The 23,333-nt window shown below is 48.1% G+C and overlaps 1 protein-coding gene across 1 annotated transcript in view; it reads right to left on the bottom strand.

The window, feature by feature from the left end:
* The window catches only part of LOC138568906 (uncharacterized), a 513,515-nt gene that overhangs the window by 318,481 nt on the left and 171,701 nt on the right, over positions 1-23,333 (bottom strand). The window lies entirely within an intron of this gene.

Raw genomic sequence — 23,333 nt, 5'->3', positions numbered from 1 at the left:
AGCCATACTACCCAGGGTGAAACAATACCCCCTGTCCCAGGAGGCAGAAGAAGGGATAAAAGAAACAATTAGTGCATTATTAGCTCAAGGAATAATAGTGCCCTCAAACTCGCCATGTAATACTTGCATTTACCCCATTAAAAAAGCAAAAGGAGGGGCGTGGAGGATGATCCAAGATCTACGCCCCCTGAATGATGTCATCCAAAAAGAGTTCCCTATGGTCCCCAATCCTGCATCTATCCTGTGCAGCATCCCAAAAGATGCGTCCCACTTCACAGTGGTGGTTTTGAAGAACGCATTCTTCTCAATACCACTTGCAGAGGAGTGTAGATATTTAACAGCATTTACCTTGGGGGGAAAAGATATGAGTACTGCAGATTACCCCAGGGGTACTGCAAAAGCTCCAGCATATTCAACCGAATCCTACATGAAGATCTAGGGAACATGATAGCAGTGCAATTATTCAATATGTCGATGATCTGCTGATCTGCGCAAAAAATGAGGAGGAATGTAGGAAAGACTCCATTGCTCTCCTGACATTGTTGGCTCACAAAGGCTACAAGGATGATAGAGGAAAGTTGCAGTACTGCCAATGAGAGGTGTTGTACCTGGGACAACTAATCTCAAAGGACGGTAAGAAAATAATACCAGACAGAGTAGCTGCCATTACATCAGTAAGAAGACCAAAAACAGTGAAGGAAATGCAAAAATTTCTCGGCATGTGTAATTACTGCCGAGCATGGATATTAGATTACGCAGCATATACAAGACCATTATTGCAGGGACTCAAAGAAGCCCAACGAGAAAACACAGAAATACAATGGTCTGCAGAACTAGAGGATGCTTTCACATCACTCAAAGAACTGATCTCAAGTGCACCAGTACTCGCGAACCCAGATTACGAGCGCAAGTTCTACCTGTTCTCCCACTGTAAAGGGTCCCTCATGACAGCAGTACTGACACAAAAGACCTCCTTGGGACACAAGCCCCTAGCCTACTACAGTGGCACATTGGATGCAGTAATGCAAGGACACTTCGCTTGCGAGCAATCTCTAGCGTTCGCCATCGAAAAAAGTGCAACAATCGTGATGCGATGTTCTGTAACATTGTTTGTGGAGCACTCCTTATTCGCAATCCTGGAAAGATCAAAAAGCACACTCACAACTCAAAAAGCCACAGCGTATGACATTATTCTGTCCAGCACCAACATACACATAGTGAGATGTAAGACAGTGAATCCTGCCAGATTTATTACAGAACTGTGCACCTTGGAGGACATGCACGCACAAGACTGTGCAACATACAAGGGGGAGGAAGGGGAAACAACCATGGTGAGTGAGAATGCACTAAATGAAGGAGAGGTATTCTTCATAGACGGGTCAGCTTCAATAAATTCAGAGACAGGAGAGAAACATGTGGGGATAGCTGTCGTAAATTTAGAAGAAGGTGAGTATGAAGTGCTAGTACAACAGCGCCTACTTGCCCATTACTCAGCACAGACAGCAGAACTGATAGCACTCATTGAAGCATTGCATGCAGCAAAAAGGTGTGCAGTTACGATTTATACAGACTCAGCTTATATGACTACTACAGTACATGGAGGATTAGCAAGGTGGGGACAGAGGGGATTTCACAGGGCTGATGGGTCACCTGTACAACATGCAGAGCTTCTAAAGGAACTCATCGAGGCATTAAAAGACCCCACCGTGGTAGCCATAGTGAAGTGCTGGGCCCACACAACCAACATAGATGTCATCTCTTTGGGAAACACGGCAGTGGACGTTGCGGCCAAGGAGGCCTCGTATTTAGTAAAAGAAAGGAGAGGTGAGTACTTGATACACAAACATGTAGAAGAGAACCTCCAGGATGGCTACAATGCCATGCCACTGTCACAAATATTGGAGCTGCAAGAGGGGGGAAAAAAATGAGGAGAAAGAAGTGTGGGAAAAAAGGGGATGCAGCCAGTCAGCAACAGATCTCTTATGGCAGCAAAACAACACCAGAAAGGTGGTAATGCCAACTAAATTATTGGAAATAGCATTCCAACAACTACACTTCCCCGCACACAATGCAAAACAGAATATTGCCACAGAAATACAGGAACACTAGTTCATCCCAGGGTTACAGGAGCAACTTTCAAAACTGGCAATGGAATGTACAACGTGCCAAATATATAATTCAGGCATGACTTTAAGAACACTGCGAGGGACAATACCAAAACCAACAGGCCCCTTCAGAGAGCTGCATGAAGAGTATGCAGACATGGGAGAAAGGTGCAATGGAGCGAGGTACATGATAGTGGTAGTTTGTCCATTTTCGAGGTGGGTTGAGACCGGGACTTGTGCACGTCCAGATGCCAAATGTGCCACAAAATTCCTGGTGAGGGAGGTATTCCCATGGTGGGGAATTTGTGACGTAATTCGCTTGGTCAATGGTACACATTTTGTCAACAATCTTTTCAAGGAGGTTAAATTATGCTCGATTTATCACCCGCAAAGTAACGGCATAGTTGAAAAAATAAACGGCCTCCTGAAGGGAAGGTTGTAAAAATTATGTTTCTCACTTAAAAGTAACTGGGTGCACTGTCTGCCTTTGGCCTTGTTTGAGCTGAGAAATCAGCCCAGCAAGGACCACCATTTGTCACAGCACAAAATAGTGACAGGAAGGCACATGCACACAGCATACTCCCCACTCCGCAGACATTCAGATGCACAAAAAAGCGCCACTGTATCAGGTGAAGAATTCAAAGAATACCTAACAAAACTCACCAGAGCAGCCTGCATGATAGCAAGACAACTTGCACCACCATTTACACGAGAGGAAGGAAATGAGGCAATAAAATGTACAGAAGAGAACGTAACAGGCCAGCTAATGCCAGGGGAAATGGTGTATGTCAGGAGTTTCATGCGTAGGTGGTATGCCCCACGATTTCATGGCCCATACGAGGTAGTGTATTGCACGCCCACAACAGTGAAGGTAAAGGGCCTGAGATATTGGATACATTTGACAGAAGTACGAAATGCTTACGATAGTGTCACACAAGGACAGGACGAAGGGGTGCAAAGCACTGAGGAAGCGTCTCAATAGATGAAGAGAAGAGATATGGCTACATCATACGTACACATAATAGCACATGCTCAAAAAAGAATAAACTGGACAAAACAATTGTAAAATATAAAATTGTACATCATTTTGAAAGTGTGAAATAAGTAAAAGATCTCTCTCTCTCTCTTTCTCTTTCACAGTTGTTAATATAAAATGACATATTAATTGTTTGAAGATGCTTAATACACCTTTATGTTTTAATATATAGGAGAAACCATGGCAACGAACGGGCAGCCCGCAACGAACAATGTTAGAGCAGGGAGAACTAGAAATGAGAATTTTGATTTGCGAAGATATTAGTATGAGTGTGGTCTGTTTGTGTGCGCAATCATATTCTTTATAATGATGTTCTGCCTCGTTGTTTATTGGGCTGTTGCATTCATCTCTACCGAGATGAATGAGGGGGGAGGGAATGGAACCAACATGGAAAATGGGACAAAAATGGTTTAAGAGGGAACCTATTTAATTTGGGATGGCTTCCAATTTATATGGGGTTATGGCACTCCCCCTGACTACGAACAGCACCCAAATGGCACCGGCAAAAGGTTGGCCCCACGCCCAACACCCAACACCCATTAAAATGCCACTGAATATAGTGTCTATGGGTTAAATGATCGCAATCCTTCCGTTATATCATGGTTGTATGACACTACTGCCACCCTCCATACACCAACAGCCAACCCATCCGCAGGAACTGAAACCCCCATAGATAGGAAGAAAGAGAATGCATTAATGGCTGAGGAATTCCTGACCCTATGTGATGACAGGGTAAAGGGGGGGCGGGTAAAGAAAGCAGGGCGCTGAGCGCAGCAAGAGATGCGAGAAACTACCTTAAAAGCAGCAGGAGGAGAAGGGAGGTAGGGAGGAAAAAATATGATGAGTATTCCGGCCTGGGACTAGATACAATAGAAGACCCTAGACATCCACATCAGTCAACTAAGTGGTATGCAGATATGAATTCCACTGCTAAACAGACAACTAATGAGAGTTGTTATGTATGTTCCTTGATTCCCCACGCCTCAGGCACACCTAATGTCTTGCTGCCTAAACAATTGCCTCTTGCAGATGCCCAGTGCCTCCTTCATCTCACCTTATGTAGAATTAAGAACACCTTCCAGGCACACACAGTGGGCCTCATTCCGAGGTTGGAGGTAGTCATGGCGCTAATAGCGCCATGACTACCTCCAATACCGGTACTGAGTCCGCCCTTGTTCAATGGGGACTTACCGGTCTATTCCGACCTTTGCGGGACCGGTAAGTCCCCATTGAAAAAGCCATTCCCCATTCCCATTTCAGCCCCCATAGGGCTCAATGGGAAGGCGCTAATAACGGTACCGCAAATTGCGGTACCGTTATTAGCTCTGAAGTCCCTTAACGGGCCCCGTCCTTAAGGGACCCGCTAAGGGACCTCCGAATAGGGCGCAAAGGGATTACCGGCATCAATGTCCTTAATGGTGCCCGGTATCCTTTTGCGCCCACCTCGTAATGAGGCCCAGTATCTTTTGAAATGTTGCAAAATGAGGAAACCTACTACTCGAGAGCCAAAGGAGTGATATGTTTGAAAGAACCCTTTTTCGTGATTAAAGGAACATTTTTCTCAGAATATAAGTGGAAGGATGAAGTAATAACGTGCAAGGTAGAAGCACTACGAGGGCTGCCGGAAGAAAAACTACAATGGATCGAGAAAACAGAATACTCTTAATCCCAGACATGAAGAAAGGAACAGCAGCCCTCATGGACACTTACTGGGTCTGCGACAAACAGGTGTACTTGCACCTCACACCATCTTGGAGGGGCACATGTTCTCTGGCAATGCTGCACTCTGCTCTAATGGAGATTCCGGAGAGTCACATCGAAGGAGGAGGAGGACTGCCAGCTGCCCGCCACCCTGAAAGTCCACAGACGGGTATGCCAAGACATCGGTCCCCTGCCTGCTGGGCCTAGAGACCCAAGCTACTCCTCACTGATGAGGCCCAACAGGGCCAAAACATGTTTGGGGATGCTTGTGGTTTATGCAGAAGGGATGTGACCTAGCAGTTCGGGCTGGACTGCCCCTTTTGGGGTGGGACCAAGCCTGATTTGCATATGGTTTTTCCCCTTCTGTAATGGCTTGGCAGGCGAAGAACGATGGTCTTGAAGGTTGCCCAGAGCAACGCCAATGGTTAAGATTCAGTCTAAACCTTCCAGCCATCACCTCTTTGTTTTTGCTTTGTCACCCTGAGTGGGACGCATATGCCCAGACGTGGGTCCAGTGCCTGCTGGGCCTAGAGACCCAAGCTACTCCTCACTGATGATGTCCAATAAGGCCGAAACATGTTTGGGGATGCTTGTGGTCTCCTGCAGATACATTGGATACATTTGACAGACGTACCTAGCAGTTCGGGCTGGACTGCCCATTTGGGGTGGGACCAAGCCTGATTTGCATATGGTTTTTCCCCTTCTGTAATGGCTTGGCAGACGAAGAACGATGGTCTGGAAGGTTGCCCAGAGCAACGCCAGTGGTTAAGATTCAGTCTAAACCTTCCAGCCATCACCTCTTTGTTTTTGCTTTGTCACCCCGAGTGGGATGGGTATGCCCAGACGTGGGTCCCGTGCCTGCTGGGCCTAGAGACCCAAGCTACTCCTCACTGATGAGGCCAAACAAGGCCGAAACATGTTTGGGGATGCTTGTAGTCTCGTGCAGAAGGGATGTGACCTAGCAGTTCGGACTGGACTGCCCCTTTTGGGGTGGGGCCAAGCCTGATTTGCATATGGTTTTTCCCCTTCTGTAATGGCTTGGCAGGCGAAAAACGATGGTCTGGAAGGTTGCCCAGAGCAATGCCAGTGGTTAAGATTCAGTCTAAACCTTCCAGCCATCTCCTCTTTGTTTTTGCTTTGTCACCCTGAGTGGGACGGGTATGCCCAGACGTGGGTCCCATGCCTGCTGGGCCTAGAGGCCTAAGCTACTCCTCACTGATGAGTCCCAACAAGGCCGAAACATGTTTGGGGATGCTTGTGGTCTCGTGCAGAAGGGATGTGACCTAGCAGTTCAGGCTGGACTGCCCCTTTTGGGGTGGGACCAAGCCTGATTTGCATATGGTTTTTCCCCTTCTGTAATGGCTTGGCAGGTGAAGAACGATGGTCTGGAAGGTTGCCCAGAGCAATGCCAGTGGTTAAGATTCAGTCTAAACCTTCCAGCCATCACCTCTTTGTTTTTGCTTTGTCAATCCAAGTGGGACGGGTATGCCCAGACGTGGGTCCCGTGCCTGCTGGGCCTAGAGACCCAAGCTACTCCTCACTGATGAGGCCCAACAAGTGAGAAACATGTTTAGGGATGCTTGTGGTCTCGTGCAGACGGGATATGACCTAGCAGTTCGGGCTGGACTGCCCCTTTTGGGGTGGGACCAAGCCTGATTTGCATATGGTTTTTCCCCTTCTGTAATGGCTTGGCAGGCGAAGAACGATGGTCTGGGAAGGTTGCCCAGAGCAATGCCAGTTGTTAAGATTCAGTCTAAACCTTCCAGCCATCACCTCTTGGTTTTTGCTTTGTCACCCCGAGTGGGACGGGTATGCCCAGACGTGGGTGACGTTTCTGCTGGGCCTAGAGACCCAAGCTACTACTCACTGATGAGGCCCAACAAGGCTGAAACATGTTTGGGGATGCTTGTGTTCTCATGCAGAAGGGATGTGACCTAGCAGTTCAAGCTGGACTGTCCATTTTGGGGTGGGACCAAGCCTGATTTGCATATGGTTTTCCCCTTCTGTAATGTCTTGGCAGGCGAAGAACGATGGTCTGGAAGGTTGCTCAGAGCAACGCCAGTGGTTAAGATTCAGTCTAAACCTTCCAGCCATCACCTCTTTGTTTTTGCTTTGTCACCCCGAGTGGGACGGGTATGTCCAGACGTGGGTCCAGTGCCTGCTGGGCCTAGAGACCCAAGCTACTCCTCACTGATGAGGCCCAACAAGGCGAAACATGTTTGAGGATGCTTGTGGTCTCGTGCAGAAGGGATGTGACCTAGCAGTTTGGGCTGGACTGCCCCTTTTGGGGTAGGACCAAGCCTGATTTGCATATGGGTTTTCCCCTTCTGTAATGGTTTGGCAGGCGAAGAACGATGGTCTGGAAGGTTGCCCAGAGCAACGCCAGTGGTTAAGATTCAGTCTAAACCTTCCAGCCATCACCTCTTTGTTTTTGCTTTGTCACCCCGAGTGGGACCGGTATGCCAAGACGTGGGTCCCGTGCCTCTCTGGGCCTAGAGACCCAAGCTACTCCTCACTGATGAGGCCAAACAAGGCCGAAACATGTTTGGGGATGCTTGTAGTCTCGTGCAGAAGGGATGTGACCTAGCAGTTCGGACTGGACTGCCCCTTTTGGGGTGGGGCCAAGCCTGATTTGCATATGGTTTTTCCCCTTCTGTAATGGCTTGGCAGGCGAAAAACGATGGTCTGGAAGGTTGCCCAGAGCAATGCCAGTGGTTAAGATTCAGTCTAAACCTTCCAGCCATCTCCTCTTTGTTTTTGCTTTGTCACCCTGAGTGGGACGGGTATGCCCAGACGTGGGTCCCATGCCTGCTGGGCCTAGAGGCCTAAGCTACTCCTCACTGATGAGTCCCAACAAGGCCGAAACATGTTTGGGGATGCTTGTGGTCTCGTGCAGAAGGGATGTGACCTAGCAGTTCAGGCTGGCCTGCCCCTTTTGGGGTGGGACCAAGCCTGATTTGCATATGGTTTTTCCCCTTCTGTAATGGCTTGGCAGGTGAAGAACGATGGTCTGGAAGGTTGCCCAGAGCAATGCCAGTGGTTAAGATTCAGTCTAAACCTTCCAGCCATCACCTCTTTGTTTTTGCTTTGTCAATCCAAGTGGGACGGGTATGCCCAGAAGTGGGTCCCGTGCCTGCTGGGCCTAGAGACCCAAGCTACTCCTCACTGATGAGGCCCAACAAGTGAGAAACATGTTTAGGGATGCTTGTGGTCTCGTGCAGACGGGATATGACCTAGCAGTTCGGGCTGGACTGCCCCTTTTGGGGTGGGACCAAGCCTGATTTGCATATGGTTTTTCCCCTTCTGTAATGGCGTGGCAGGCGAAGAACGATGGTCTGGGAAGGTTGCCCAGAGCAATGCCAGTTGTTAAGATTCAGTCTAAACCTTCCAGCCATCACCTCTTGGTTTTTGCTTTGTCACCCCGAGTGGGACGGGTATGCCCAGACGTGGGTGACGTTTCTGCTGGGCCTAGAGACCCAAGCTACTACTCACTGATGAGGCCCAACAAGGCTGAAACATGTTTGGGGATGCTTGTGGTCTCATGCAGAAGGGATGTGACCTAGCAGTTCAAGCTGGACTGTCCATTTTGGGGTGGGACCAAGCCTGATTTGCATATAGTTTTCCCCTTCTGTAATGTCTTGGCAGGCGAAGAACGATGGTCTGGAAGGTTGCTCAGAGCAACGCCAGTGGTTAAGATTCAGTCTAAACCTTCCAGCCATCACCTCTTTGTTTTTGCTTTGTCACCCCGAGTGGGACGGGTATGTCCAGACGTGGGTCCAGTGCCTGCTGGGCCTAGAGACCCAAGCTACTCCTCACTGATGAGGCCCAACAAGGCGAAACATGTTTGGGGATGCTTGTGGTCTCGTGCAGAAGGGATGTGACCTAGCAGTTTGGGCTGGACTGCCCCTTTTAGGGTAGGACCAAGCCTGATTTGCATATGGGTTTTCCCCTTCTGTAATGGTTTGGCAGGCGAAGAACGATGGTCTGGAAGGTTGCCCAGAGCAACGCCAGTGGTTAAGATTCAGTCTAAACCTTCCAGCCATCACCTCTTTGTTTTTGCTTTGTCACCCCGAGTGGGACCGGTATGCCAAGACGTGGGTCCCGTGCCTCTCTGGGCCTAGAGACCCAAGCTACTCCTCACTGACGAGGCCTAACAAGGCCGAAACATGTTTGGCGATGCTTGTGGTATCGTGCAGAAGGGATGTGACCTAGCAGTTCGGGCTGGTCTGTCCCTTTTGGGGTGGGACCAAGCCTGATTTGCATATGGTTTTTCCCCTTCAGTAATGGCTTGGCAGGCGAAGAACGGTGGTCTGGAAGGTTGCCCAGAGCAACGCCTATGGTTAAGATTCAGTCTAAACCTTCCAGCCATCACCTCTTTGTTTTTGCTTTGTCACCCGAGTGGGACGGATATGCCAAGATGTGGGTCCCGTGCCTGCTGGGCCTAGAGACCCAAGCTACTCCTCACTGATGAGGCCCAACAAGCCTGAAACATGTTTGGCGATGCTTGTGGTCTCGTGCAGAAGAGATGTGACCTAGCAGTTCGGGCAGGACTGCCCCTTTTGGGGTGGGACCAAGCCTGATTTGCATATGGTTTTTCCCCTTCTGTAATGGCTTGGAAGGCGAAGAACTATGTTCTGGAAGGTTGCCCAGAGCAACGCCAGTGGTTAAGATTCAGTCTAAACCTTCCAGCCATCACCTCTTTGTTTTTGCTTTGTCACCCCGAGTGGGACGGGTATGCCCAGACGTGGGTCCCGTGCCTGCTGGGCCTAGAGACCCAAGCTACTCCTCACTGATGAGGCCCAATAAGCCTGAAACATGTTTGGCGATGCTTGTGGTCTCGTGCAGAAGGGATATGACCTAGCAGTTCGGGCAGGACTGCCCCTTTTGGGGTGGGACCAAGCCTGATTTGCATATGGTTTTTCCCCTTCTGTAATGGCTTGGAAGGTGAAGAACGATGTTCTGGAAGGTTGCCCAGAGCAACGCCAGTGGTTAAGATTCAGTCTAAACCTTCCAGCCATCACCTCTTTGTTTTTGCTTTGTCACCTCGAGTGGGACGGGTATGCCCAGACGTGGGTCCGTGCCTGCTGGGCCTAGAGACCCAAGCTACTCCTCACTGATGAGGCCAAAAAAGGCCGAAACATGTTTGGGGATGCTTGTGATCTCGTGCAGAAGAGATGTGACCTAGCAGTTCGGGCTGGACTGCCCCTTTTGGGGTGGCACCAGGCCTGATTTGCATATGGTTTTTCCCCCTTCTGTAATGGCTTGGCAGGTGAAGAACGATGGTCTGGAAGGTTGCCCAGAGCAACGCCAGTCGTTAAGGTTCAGTCTAAACCTTCAACCATCACTTCTTTGTTTTTGCTTTGTCACCCCGAGTGGGACAGGTATGCCCAGACCTGGGTCCCGTGCCTGCTGGGCCTAGAGACCCAAGCTACTCCTCACTGATGAGGCCCAACAAGGCCGAAACATGTTTGGGGATGCTTGTGGTCTCGTGCAGAAGGAATGGGACCTAGCAGTTCGGGCTGGACTGCCCCTTTTGGGGTAAGACCAAGCCTGATTTGCATATGGTTTTTCCCCTTCAGTAATGGCTTGGCAGGCGAAGAACGATGGTCTGGAAGGTTGCCAAGAGCAACGGCAGTGGTTAAGATTCAGTCTAATCCTTCCAGCCATCACCTCTTGGTTTCTGCTTTGTCACCCTGAGCGGGACGGGTATGCCCAGACGTAGGTCCCATGCCTGCTGGGCCTAGGAGACCCAAGCTACTCCTCACTGATGAGGCCCAACAAGGCCAAAACATGTTTGGGGATGCTTGTGGTCTTGTGCAGAATGGATGTGAACTAGCAGTTCGGGCTGGACTGCCCCTTTTGGGGTGGGACCAAGCCTGATTTGCATATGGTTTTTCCCCTTCTGTAATGGCTTGGCAGGCGAAAAACGTTGGTCTGGAAGGTTGCCCAGAGCAATGCCAGTGGTTAAGATTCAGTCTAAACCTTCCAGCCATCACCTCTTTGTTTTTGCTTTGTCAACCTGGTATAATATAGACACCATTTTGTAGGAAGCCAGACTCACTTTAAGTGTGCTAAACCCTGGCCCATGCAGAATAACCTGCGTACAGAGCTGCAGCTTGGCCCTCACTTGACCGCACACAGAGAAGCCTGCACTCCCCCAACCTCCATCTCATGGCAGATCCGCTGAAGGCCCGTTCTCACGAGCAACTAGACGTGAACAAGTAACAGAACAAACACTGTATCACTTACCTTCTGCAGTACAACATTGCCCTAGAAGTGACCAGACTTGTAGCCGGAGTCTGGAAAATAACAAGAACCATCCCAATCAAGTCTGCCCTGACCCTGCACCTAACCCCTAGCATTTGTGATATATGGTGTCCATGACCGCCTGTTCAGCCCCCCCCCCTCAGATGGAGTGCTGACAATACATACCAAAACCTTTGGGTTTCACCATTTTATTCATGCTGCTAAATATGTGTTGGGAAGAGCTAAAACGTGTAATGCTACTAAGGTCAGATCCCCCCGCCCGCCCCAAGGCACTGTGGGCTCTGATACCTAATGTTTGAACACTCAAAAACCCAGCCTGTGCTAACTAACGTTGCTGCTAATGTAAAAAACAAAGGGCCTCATTACACGGTAGGCGGTGAGCCAAGGCGCTATTAGCGCCATGGCTCATGCCGGTAAAATACCGGCACCGCCTTGGCGGAAAGGGGATTTACCGCCCCATTCCAAGGTTGGAGGGGCGGTAAATCCCCCTTCCACCATTGCCCTTCCCCATTCCCATTTCTGCCCGATAGGGCTCTATGGGAATGGGGAAGGCGCTAATTACGGCACTGCGATTTTGCGGTGCCGTAATTAGCCCCGAGGTCCCTTAGCGGGTTGGATTTTAACGCCTGCAAAAAGCAGGCGTTAAATCTCCCAACCCGCAAAGGGAACTCGTAGTAAGGCCGTAAGCATTTACCGGTACCGGTATTTTACCGGTACCGGTAAATCCCTACCGCCATCCGTGTAATGAGGCCCAAATGGTAGTCGAGAAATAAATGTCAAATGTATATATATGATCTGATAACATATGATTGTGTTATATGTAGGCCGACTAGGGCACTGAACTAGTTTTTACTGTAATCGAAATGCATTGATTTCTTGTTCTCAAGCACATAACCTACCGTGATGCTACCTCATGTTTGTTAGGCGGTCAACGTTCCTATAAACTACAAGTGTAAGGCCAACAGATGATATGTACTGTTTATATATCTTCATTGCTGTGAACTTTCTAATGTAAGCATTTGTAAACAGGAGAAGCGTGTAATTCCCCTATTGCTCTGAGCTTTAACAATTCATCCCCACCAATGGTATAGTGTGCAGCCCCAGGAACAGAAAATCACTCAGAGTTACAAGGCCATCTCCCCCTCTCCCGTCCAAAGTCCGCCGGGGCTCACTGGTGTTCCAGCAGCACAGCCTCACTTCCCCACATTCCTGCTGGACCTGCTACAAGTATTTACCTCCCCCAATGTCAGAGGCCGCCATGGCTTGGCCATGTGAATTATGAGCTACCTGGTCATAAACCCCACCGCCTTTGAGGCACCAGTTATGTGCCCTTACTGACCCAATGGTATTCCAGTTCACCCCAAGTTTAACGGGCCATGGAGCTAGTTATTCACCGCTTTACTGACATATTATAAAACCATCCCTCATTACATCTAACAGAATGGAATGACAAAGCAGCATACCCTGTGCCCCCTGACACGACACCTGGACTCATGAGACTAAGTCCGGTCATTAGAGGCATCTTTATAATGATGTATTGTTGAAACTTCACGTTGCATACTGTTTTCTCTGTCTCCCTCTGATCTTAGATTAATGTATTGTAGGATTTGCAGGACAACTGAAACTGTGCAGTATAATGAATGGATGTGAGTGTGTGGCCACAATGGCAAAGTGTTAGTGCAGCCACCAATCATCAATACAAACCATGTCCAGCCTGGCAGCTCCACCCCGAAGAGCCCAGCTGATCCGTCCACCCCACGTTGGCACCACACAGACAACCACCAATCCTGGATCAGTGCATGTATACAATGTACATAGCTTAGCCAACGCCACCCAATCACTACGATATTGTGCCCCCTATAGCTTACTGCATGCATGACGTATTTTTGTAATAAATATGACTATCTTTGCTATTGTCAGACAGAGCGCTCTCAGAGTTTGCAGAGTCCTTTGCATGCCCTATATTGATTTATATAAACCCTTTTAACTTCACCCGCACTTGGTCGTGGTCTCATTCCCTCCTGGGGTGTGTCTTTTATTGCCTCTCATTAAGGGGGTTGTACTGCCTTACTGGGGGACGCTTACTTTCAGTAGTGACCCCGAAGACGTGATTCGTCTTTTGATTGTGTCTCCTTTTGGCATGAGATGTTCCCGGCCGTAGTGGATACGCACAGCGTGCCCGCTCAGAGAGCTGCCCGCCTACGGCAACTGGTATGCTTAGAGGTGCGCACGCAGTAGGCCGAAAGGGTACGGGTCCTGCTCCAAAAAACCCTTAGTACCGCTCGCCTGGGACGGCCATTGAGTGTGAGGCAGCACCGCCTGGACGGACCCAGTCCGGAGACTCTCGGATCAAGACGGGCACGTGAGTACTAAGTGCGAGTGACAATAAAAAGAGCGGGGTGGAAGACCAGATCATACGAGGTCAGATCGTGGTAAACTAACAGGTACTTTCAAACATCAATCCTATTCTCTTTGTATGTATATGGCCATTAGGATAACAAGGTGAAAAAGGGAAGATAAAGACGGGAACCTAGCTCTGCAAGGGGGTAGAAGGCGGCGCCGCATAGTGCTATCTTGACTAGGACTGGGAATAAGTTGGATAGTGGAAAATAAAAATAAGGGTGTCTGAGAATAAGGGAGAAACGGTGTACACATTAGAAACATTATTTTCTCTTCTTCTTTATTTTGGGTGAATCGATCATAGAGAAAGTGCTATAACTGCTAAGGGTCAAGGGGAAGAATTGGGTGAGGATCAGAAGGTCTGGTTGTTAGGCAGAAACCTGTGCAGTTCCCTCTGGGACCACTGCAAAATATTTAGGACTACAGTGTTAGCAGTAAACCCACTTGGTAGCAGTCTGTACCACCCAGATGTACCTGGTAGCTGTGGCTGAGCAGTCAGACTTCCCTCAAGAAGAGTTAGGCAGTATGTAAAGTATACACAATAGGCACTTCAGACACAATAGCACAAGCAAACACTGACCAGAGCTTTGGTATCAAAGTATATAATTATTTATTTAAAAACACACTGTTTGAAACACTCCAGCACTCTCTTTGTAAAATATTCTAAACACAGTTACTATTGTAATATATACACCCCTTTTTTCTTATCAGATAAGTCACAGTAAAGCACCACTTATTTTCATACAGAGGTGAGCGCTTAACTAGAAGACACTTCAATAAGTTTGTGAGAAAGGGAGGGAAAAAGACAGAATATGGAAAGGTACACCACTCTAAGGTTCAGGAACACTGTTAGCGAGGCAGAAGAGCAAAAGTCACTCGTGAGCCAAAGTCCAAAGGCTGGGCCCACTCTTGGAGAGAGCAGAGCACAAATGCGCCCAAGATCACACAGTTACACTAGGCTTAGAAAGTCTTGCAGAGGGTTCAAAAAGAGTTTAGAGAGGCTTAGGAAAGTTTATTCAGGGTGTCCCAGGCTAACCCAGGTTCGAAAGCCGGGGGATAAATCTACCCCGTACAGTCGGTAGCAAGGGAAGCCAGGCGGGACACGGTACCTTAAGTGGGAAGTATCCTCCAGCGGTGGCAGTTGTTCCTGGCAGTGGGTGCAAGTCGCGTCGTCGTCCAGGGGAAGAGAAGATCTCGACTTGGAGGAAAGATGAAGGTCGTTGCACTACCAGGGAAGAAACCAGCCACAGAGTTTTCCGGTTAAAGGTGGTACCTTTGTTCGCGGTCGTGGTAAAACGTGGTATCCCGGTTGCCGGGGTGCTTGGCACAGGCAAGGCGGCCACGAGGTATGTCGGGAAGGCGAAAAGATGGTGAAACTGGTTATCCCCACCAGTCAAAGGAAGAAGACTCTCCGGCGGGAGATCTCCTCTGTCGTTGGGAAAAGTGGTGAGATGGTCCAGCAGGGCTCCACCGGTGGTGGCGTCGTGGCAGGTCGGCTCAGCTTCTCCCTCGTCGGATTCTTAGGTCCTGTGGCGACTTCTGAAGTTCCAGTCCCCAAAGCCCTGCTTTTATGCAGAAAACCCCCATTCACTCAGCCTAGCTGTCACTCAAACATGCTAAGTCGGTCGCGCCTTGAAACACCTGTGTATAGGCGCGTTACAAATACCATATCATATCATATCATATCATATCATATCAAGTGGTGAGCTGGCCGGCTCACCAATTGGGCCAATCAGGACGAAGTGCGACGTGAGTTGCCTAGGCAACTCAGTCCAGGGTGCCTAAATCCCCCTCCACCCCTCCTAAGTACCCCAGACAGAGTGGCACCACTTTGGAGGGCTTCTGTGGTGAAGCCCGCCAAAAAGTGGAACAAAGGGCTCGACTTGGGTTGGAGTCACAGAAGAGAACACAAACGCCATTTTAGAATCAAGTTTTGGCAAAAAATACCAACTGGAGAATTAATATTAATTAAATAAACCGGCGGTATGTTCGAGGCTACCGTAAATAATTAAATAAAGATAGTAGCCTAAAACAATGGGAAATCCCATAGGAAAATATTCGCGGTGAATATAAAAAGTAGTATCCACTGCCACCAGCCAAAAACTCGATCAGGGGGGACGGAGACGTGCCCCCTCGACTAACAGACCCCGGGGCAATTGAATTGCCCCAGCCAGTACGTCCACAATATGATGGTTTGTACTGGTTCTGTTCAGAATTTAAGACTAGTAAAGTCAATGGTGACTTTACATGCCCTGGGAGACAGTAGTCAGTCCCAGGGTATGGAGTCTTTACTGGGGTGTCACTATGACACCCCTGTGTTACTGCACTGAGGGTGCTGTGTAACACACATCACAAAAACACATGAAGCCCTATGGGGTAAAAGACCCCATAGCCCATTAAACACATCTAGATTCAAAGAAACACACTCAAATCATGCCCAAGAGTGAGGGTAAAAGAGTCTCACTCTTGGCAGGAGAACAAAATAAACTCCAAAAATCCAGCAAAGCTGCTGGGGGACTCACTAGGTTAGGAAATTCAGCCTAAACAGAGAATTCTCCCTAACGCTGGTCAAAGACAAAAGCGCAGGCCAAGAAAAGGGAGGGTGTTGTTATGTGTTGTATGTTAAAAGTTTGTTGAACGTCCGTTCGGTGTTGCATGTGCTATTCTATTCATGTTTTAGAAAGTTGCATTGTAAAGCAATAATGTTGAATTAATGGTACTAGCGGTTTCTGTGGTATGGTCATTGTAAGGGTGACCCGGTAAGATTTAGGACAGGAGTATTGTGGACAAGCATTTCAATAGTTAAGAATTGTTAGTGATAGGAAACACACACACTTGTGAGTCACAGTGATAGTCACAAACAACATTGTAGGGTGAGCAACATGAATATAACATGGGGGCAGAAACACCCCTGGCGCACATCTGTAAAAATCTACCTCGATATGCAGAACGTATAACCAAATACCATGACCAATGGGTCACGGAGCTAAAAGGAGAGGGATTGCCTCAGGTATGGCCACAGGGAGGGTCATTTGATAAAAGTGTCCTGGATATGGTAGCCACATGTATATTCATAGAATACAAAGGGAAACAGTTTCATAATAGAAGAGAGATACTAGATCTGTGGAGACTGTTTGAAGAAGTACCCCCACCCACAAAGAAAGACACAGCGCTCGACCAGCCCTCCCTCACCATCACTCCCTTGGCAGCAAACGAAGGTGAAGGTGAGGATGGGGGGGAAAAGGAGAGTCAATAGAGGTAACACGGTTGTACCCACTCCTAAATAAACCTGTGCCCGCCAAGGGGTATAGTGACCCCAAGTATGTGCCCGCCACTACCCCCACAGCCACCCCACAACCAACTTCTCTGCCACCATATGATTGCCCCAGGACTAGTGGACAAGTAAGTACCCCTACAGTGGACATAGCAAAACTAACAGAAGACTTAGATTCCAGACTTTCGATGGCCAGAGATGTGCTATCTAGAATACAAACCATATGTGAACAGAGTGGAACAAGTATATCAAGAACAGAATGAGTAGCTAGGGCACAAACGCTAGACAGAACCTGCGAGGAAGGGTGGAAGAAGGTGGAGATACTATTCAGAATACAGGAAGAACTAACTAGGATAATAGAACTGGACACACATGATCTTGGAGAAAACACAGAAGAGGAAGGAATGGCTACTGGGGGACGGGAAGAACTGTGGTGTGATATAGAGGATGATGAGCAGGAAGCTGGGAGGCTGGGAACGGCAACAGGAGGAGGTTTGGCGAGACACCGTTGGGGAGGGCAATGGAAGAAGAGTGGACAGGGAGGTTAAGAAATAGGATGGGAAGAATGGCCACGTTGGGGAAGAAAGGGTCGAAGGTGAATACTGGAAAAGGGATTAAAGGAAAACTGCAGCTCCCCCTGATACACAGAGGGGGGGAGGGGAGACCGAACTACATACCATGGGCTCAGATGGATAAGGTGAACTTGTTAAAATCATTGCCCCCGCTATCAGGAGGGGCAAGTAAGTGGATATACGCCTTTGAGAAACATACCGCAGGAGTGCCCCTAGCGGTAGGTGATGTCAAGGCTTTGCTGGTATCGGCAGTGGGTGACCCGGCAGATAGAGTGTGGGCAAAGGCCGGTTTCCCGGGTAACACTAGATTGTGACCGCCATGATGGAGCCTCCTTCAATACCGTGCGTGCAAGAATTTGGGAAGCGTTAAGGGAAACCTTCCCAGACACACCAGACTTACAGTCACTAATGCAATGTACCATGAATGATGGGGACTAAGCTATGGATTTCAAACGGGTACGGACTGGGACCAATCAACATCCCTATTTTATTTCAAAATAAAAAGAGGGCTCCCAAAAGAAGTGCAGAAAGCACTCGACAAAATAGAAGGAATTGAAGCGAAGGGGTGGCCAGAAATTCAAAGCATAATAGTTCACCACTGCAAAAGAATAAAGGAAAGGGAGAAGGAAGTTGCACAAGAAAGGTTGGCAGACGAGGCGAAGTTAGTACAAATGAAACTGGTGAAGGTCGCGGCAGCCGTAGCAGCACTCCCACCAGATAGGCATGCAGAAGGGGAGGAGGGAATGGTAGCGATACAAGGGAGGATGGCAGCGAATTGGGCAGGCAATGGGCAGACAAAGTGGAATGGACAGGAGCAGTACGGAGGACCGCAGTGGAAAATGTGGAGGAAGAGGTGGGTACAGAGGGCGCTGAGGGGGTGGTCAGGGGTACGGAGGGAATGGCGGATATGGGGGGCAAGGACCTAGAAGAGGACAAGGGAATTGTTGGAACTGTGGGAGGTGGGGACACTTCTCAGGGGACTGCAAGAGCAGCCCGAGCAACAATTACCAAGATGACCAACCTTATGGTCACCCACACCAAGGGAGTCCATATGGGTTGCCCATGGGAGGGGGACAAGAAAAACAAGAGCAGAGATGCACAGAGCAACACAGGGAGCAACCACATAATGTCCAACAGCACCCACAATGCCACAAACATATACCATACACACAAGGCAATCCTTTCGCCACAACAGCAAACGGTGCACCTGCACCATATGGAGGGGTGGCGGTGGTATCAGGCAATGTCTTCAGCCAAGGGGGGGCCACGAGACACCCAGCATAGGACAGCCCACAGAGAGCACTTGCGTGTCCAGTACTATCGACGACCCTCAATGCAGCAGAGGAACCATTGATATGGACGGAGGTAGTAAACAAACAATTTATTTGTATGGTGGATTCGGGAGCTGAAAAATCATGTTTGCGTGAAGGCCGGTTCCCGCTATTTAATCGTAAATTGGAGACTCAGGGGTTCTCTGGGGCGGTGGTCGAAGTTCCTTACACAGAAGATTTGGATGTCACAGTAGGGGGAAAGACAGTCAGAGCACCGCTATTGTACTACAAACAGTCCCCGATTAACTTACTGGGAAGGGACCTTCTCAGCAAGCTTAACATGACCATATCGTTTACAGAAAGAGGAATAGTTTGTTCCACACCAGGGATTTGCCCTATACGTGTAATGCTGGTGGTACACGCGCGAGCGACAGCGCCAGAAATACGCGGCACACCTGTAGATCCTAACATGTTCATTCAAGGCTTAAAAACATTGGCCCGGGTGGTCCCAGAATTGAAAAACCTAGAATGGAGGGTACCTGCAGAGTACATTTTCCACCCCATAGCACGCCCAGATATAGTGCCCGGGACAGTGATGTCATTGGATCTGCATGCAGTTCAGATCTCAGTCAAAAGAATAGCAGTTATTGCAATGGACATACACGGCTGTGAGTGGCGCACAGTATTGTGCATCAATGCCGACATTGCATTAATAGATTTATCAGACGAAGATCTCTTTTCAGATTCAGAGAGTGATGGAGAAATACTCATGGAAATAGCAATACCTTTTGATATCATGATACAGGAAAGACAAGTATCAGTACAACTAATAGCAGTAGAAGGAGCCCCTCCCTCCTTTTTCGATGATGACATGAAATCAGTACCAAGTAATCTGTGGACCACCGGCCCCCACGATGTAGGTCTACTACATGGGGTTACACAGGTTAAAATAAAACTCAAACCAGGAGCCACACTACCCAGGGTGAAACAGTACCCCCTGTCCCGGGAGGCAGAAGAAGGGATAAAAGAAACAACTAGTGCATTATTAGCTCAAGGAATAATAGTGCCTTCAAACTAGCCATGTAATACTTGCATTTACCCCATTAAAAAAGCGAAAGGAGGGGCGTGGAGGATAATCCAAGATCTACGCCCCCTCAATGATGTCATCCAAAAAGAGTTCCCTTTGGTCCCCAATCCTGCATCTATCCTGTGCAGCATCCCAAAAGATGTGTGGATTTGAAGAATGTATTCTTCTCAATACCACTTGCAGAGGAGTGTAGATATTTAACAGCATTTATCTTGGGGGGGGGGGGGATATGAGCATTGCAGATTACCCCAGGGGTACTGCGAAAGCCCCAGCATATTCAACCGAATCCTACATGAAGATCTAGGGAACATGATAGCAGATAGTGCAATTATTCAATGGCCCTCATTACAACTCAGGCGTTAAGGGTTAATGCCACCGTTAACCCTTAACGCCTGATTCCCACCTTAACGCCTGCTTTTTGCTGGCGTTAAGTTCCATGGTGCTAAGGCACCTTGGTGCTAATTACGGCACCGTAATTTACGGTGCCGTAATTAGCGCCTTCCCCACTCCCATTATGCCCTATGGGGCAAAAATGGGAATGGGGAAGGGAAAATGGGAAATGGGGATTTACCGCCCCACTCACCTTGTAATGGGGCGGTAAATCCGCCATCCACCATGGTGTAGACGTAGTTTACACCATGGTGGTAAAGTTGGTGCACTTAGCACCTCAGTTGTAATGAGGGCCAATATGTCGATGATCTGCTGATCTGCGCAAAAAATGAGGAGGAATGTAGGAAAGACTCCATTGCTCTCCTGACATTGTTGGCTACAAGGTTGATAGAGGAAAGTTGCAGTACTGCCAATGAGAGGTGATGTACCTGGGACAACTAATCTCAAAGGACGGTAAGAAAATAATACCAGACAGAGTAGCTGCCATTACAGCAGTAGGAAGACCAAAAACAGTGAAGGAAATGCAAACATTTCTCGCCATGTGTAATTACTGCCGAGCATGGATATTAGATTACGCAGCATATACAAGACCATTATTGCAGGGACTCAAAGAAGCCCAATGAGAAAACACAGAAATACAATGGTCTGCAGAACTAGAGGATGCTTTCACATCACTCAAAGAACTGATCTCAAGTGCACCAGTACTCGCGAACCCAGATTACAAGCGCAAGTTCTACCTTTTTCTCCCACTGTAAAGGGTCCCTCATGACAGCAGTACTGACACAAAAGACCTCCTTGGGACACAAGCCCCTAGCCTACTACAGTGGAACATTGGTGCAAGGACACTTCACTTGCGAGCAATCTCTAGCAGCCGCAGCGTTCGCCATTGAAAAAAGTGCAACAATCATGATGGGATGTTCCGTAACATTGTTTGTGGAACACTCCTTATTCGCAATCCTGGAAAGATCAAAAAGCACACTCACAACTCAAAAAGCCACAGCGTATGACATTATTCTGTTCACCGCCAACATACACATAGTGAGATGTAAGACAGTGAATCCTGACAGATTCATTACAGAACCGTGCACCTTGGAGGACATGCAAGCACACGACTGTGCAACATACAAGGGGGGGAGGGGAAACAACCATGGTGAGTGAGAATGCACTAAATGAAGGAGAGGTATTCTTCATAGAAGGATCAGCATCAATAAATTCAGAGACGGGAGAGAAACGTGTGGGGATAGCTGTCGCAAGGTTAGAAGAAGGTGAGTACGAAGTGCTAGTACAACAGCGCCTACCTGCCCATTACTCAGCACAGGCAGCAGAACTGATAGCACTCATTGAAGCATTGCAGGCAGCAAAAGGGTGTGCAGTTACGATTTATACAGACTCAGCTTATATGACTACAACAGTAGATGGAGGATTAGCAAGGTGGGGACAGAGGGGATTTCACAGGGCTGATGGGTCACCTGTACAACATGCAGAGCTCCTAAAGGAACTCATCGAGGCATTAAAAGACCCCACCGTGGTAGCCATAGTGAAGTGCCAGGCCCACACAACCAACACAGATGTCATCTCTTTGGGAAACGCGGCAGCGGACGCTGCCGCCAAGGAGGCCTCATATTTAGTATGAAAGGACAGGTGAGTACTTCATACACAAACATGTAGAAGAGAACCTCCCGGATGGCTATAATGCCATACCCGTGTCACAAATATTGGAGCTGCAAGAGAGGGCAACAAATGAGGAGAAAGAAGTGTGGGAAAAAAGGGGATGCAGCCAGTCAGCAACAGATCTCTTATGGCGTCAAAACAACACCGGAAAGGTAGTAATGCCAACTAATTATTGCCGCAGAAATACAGGAACACTGGTTCATCCCAGGGTTACAGGAACAACTTTCAAAACTTTCAAAACTGGCAATGGAATGTACAACGTGCCAAATATATAATTCAGGCATGACTTTAAGAACACTGTGAGGGACAATACCAAAACCAACAGGCCCCTTCTGAGAGCTGCATATTGATTATGCAGACATGGGAGAAAGGTGCAATGGAGCGAGGTAATGGAGATAGTGGTAGTTTGTCCATTTTTGAGGTGGGTTGAGGCCGGGCCCTGTGCACGTCCAGATGCCAAATGTGCCACAAAATTCTTGGTGAGGGAGGTATTCCCACGCTGGGGAATTTGTGACATAATTCGCTTGGACAATGGCAAACATTTTTTCAACAATCTTTTCAAGGAGATTACGGCTTTGCTAGGAATTAAGCATAAATTATGCTCGATTTATCACCTGCAAAGTAACGGCGTAGTGGAAAAAATAAACGCCCTCCTGAAGGGAAGGTTGTCAAAATTATGTTTCTCACTTAAAAGGAACTGGGTGCACTGACTGCCTTTGGCCTTGTTTGAGCTGAGAAATCAGCCCAGCAAGGACCACCATCTGTCACTGCACAAAATAGTGACTGGAAGGCACATGCACACAGCACGCTCCCCACTCCGCAGACATTCAGATGCCCACAAAAGCGCCACTGTATTAGGTGAAGAATTCAATGAATACCTAACAAAACTCACCAGAGCAGCCCGCATGATAGCAAGACAACTTGCACCACCATTTACATGAGAGGAAGGAAATGAGGCAATAAAATTTACAGAAGAAAACGCAACAGGCCAGCTAATGCCAGGGGAAATAGTGTATGTCAGGAGTTTCATGCGTAGGTGGAATGCCCCAAGATTTCATGGCCCATACGAGGTAGTGTATTGCACGCCCACAAGAGTGAAGGTAAAGGGCCTGAGATATTGGATACATTTGACAGACGTACGAAAAGCTTATGATAGTGTCACACAAGGACTGGACGAAGGGGTGCAAAGCACGGAAGAAGCATCTCAATAGATGAAGAGAAGAGATATGGCTACATCATACGTACACATAATAGCACATGCTCAAAAAAGAATAAACTCGACAAAACAATTGTAAGATATAAAATTGTACACAATTTTGAAAGTGTGAAATAAGTAAAAGATCTCTCTCTCTCTCTCTCTCTCTCTCTTTCTCTTTCACAGTTGTTAATATAAAATGACATATTAATTGTTTGAAGATGCTTAATACACCTTTATGTTTTAATATATAGGAGAAACCATGGCAACGAACGGGCAGCCCGCAACGAACAATGTTAGAGCAGGGAGAACTAGAAATGAGAATTTTGATTTGCGAAGATATTAGTATGAGTGTGGTCTGTTT

This window comes from Ambystoma mexicanum, chromosome 2q, assembly GCF_040938575.1.
Source record: "Ambystoma mexicanum isolate Mex_15411 chromosome 2q, UKY_AmexF1_1, whole genome shotgun sequence".
NCBI classification, from domain to species: domain Eukaryota; kingdom Metazoa; phylum Chordata; class Amphibia; order Caudata; family Ambystomatidae; genus Ambystoma; species Ambystoma mexicanum.
The sequence above is the reverse complement of the archived record's forward strand: the minus strand, read 5'-3'. Positions and strand labels throughout refer to the sequence as shown.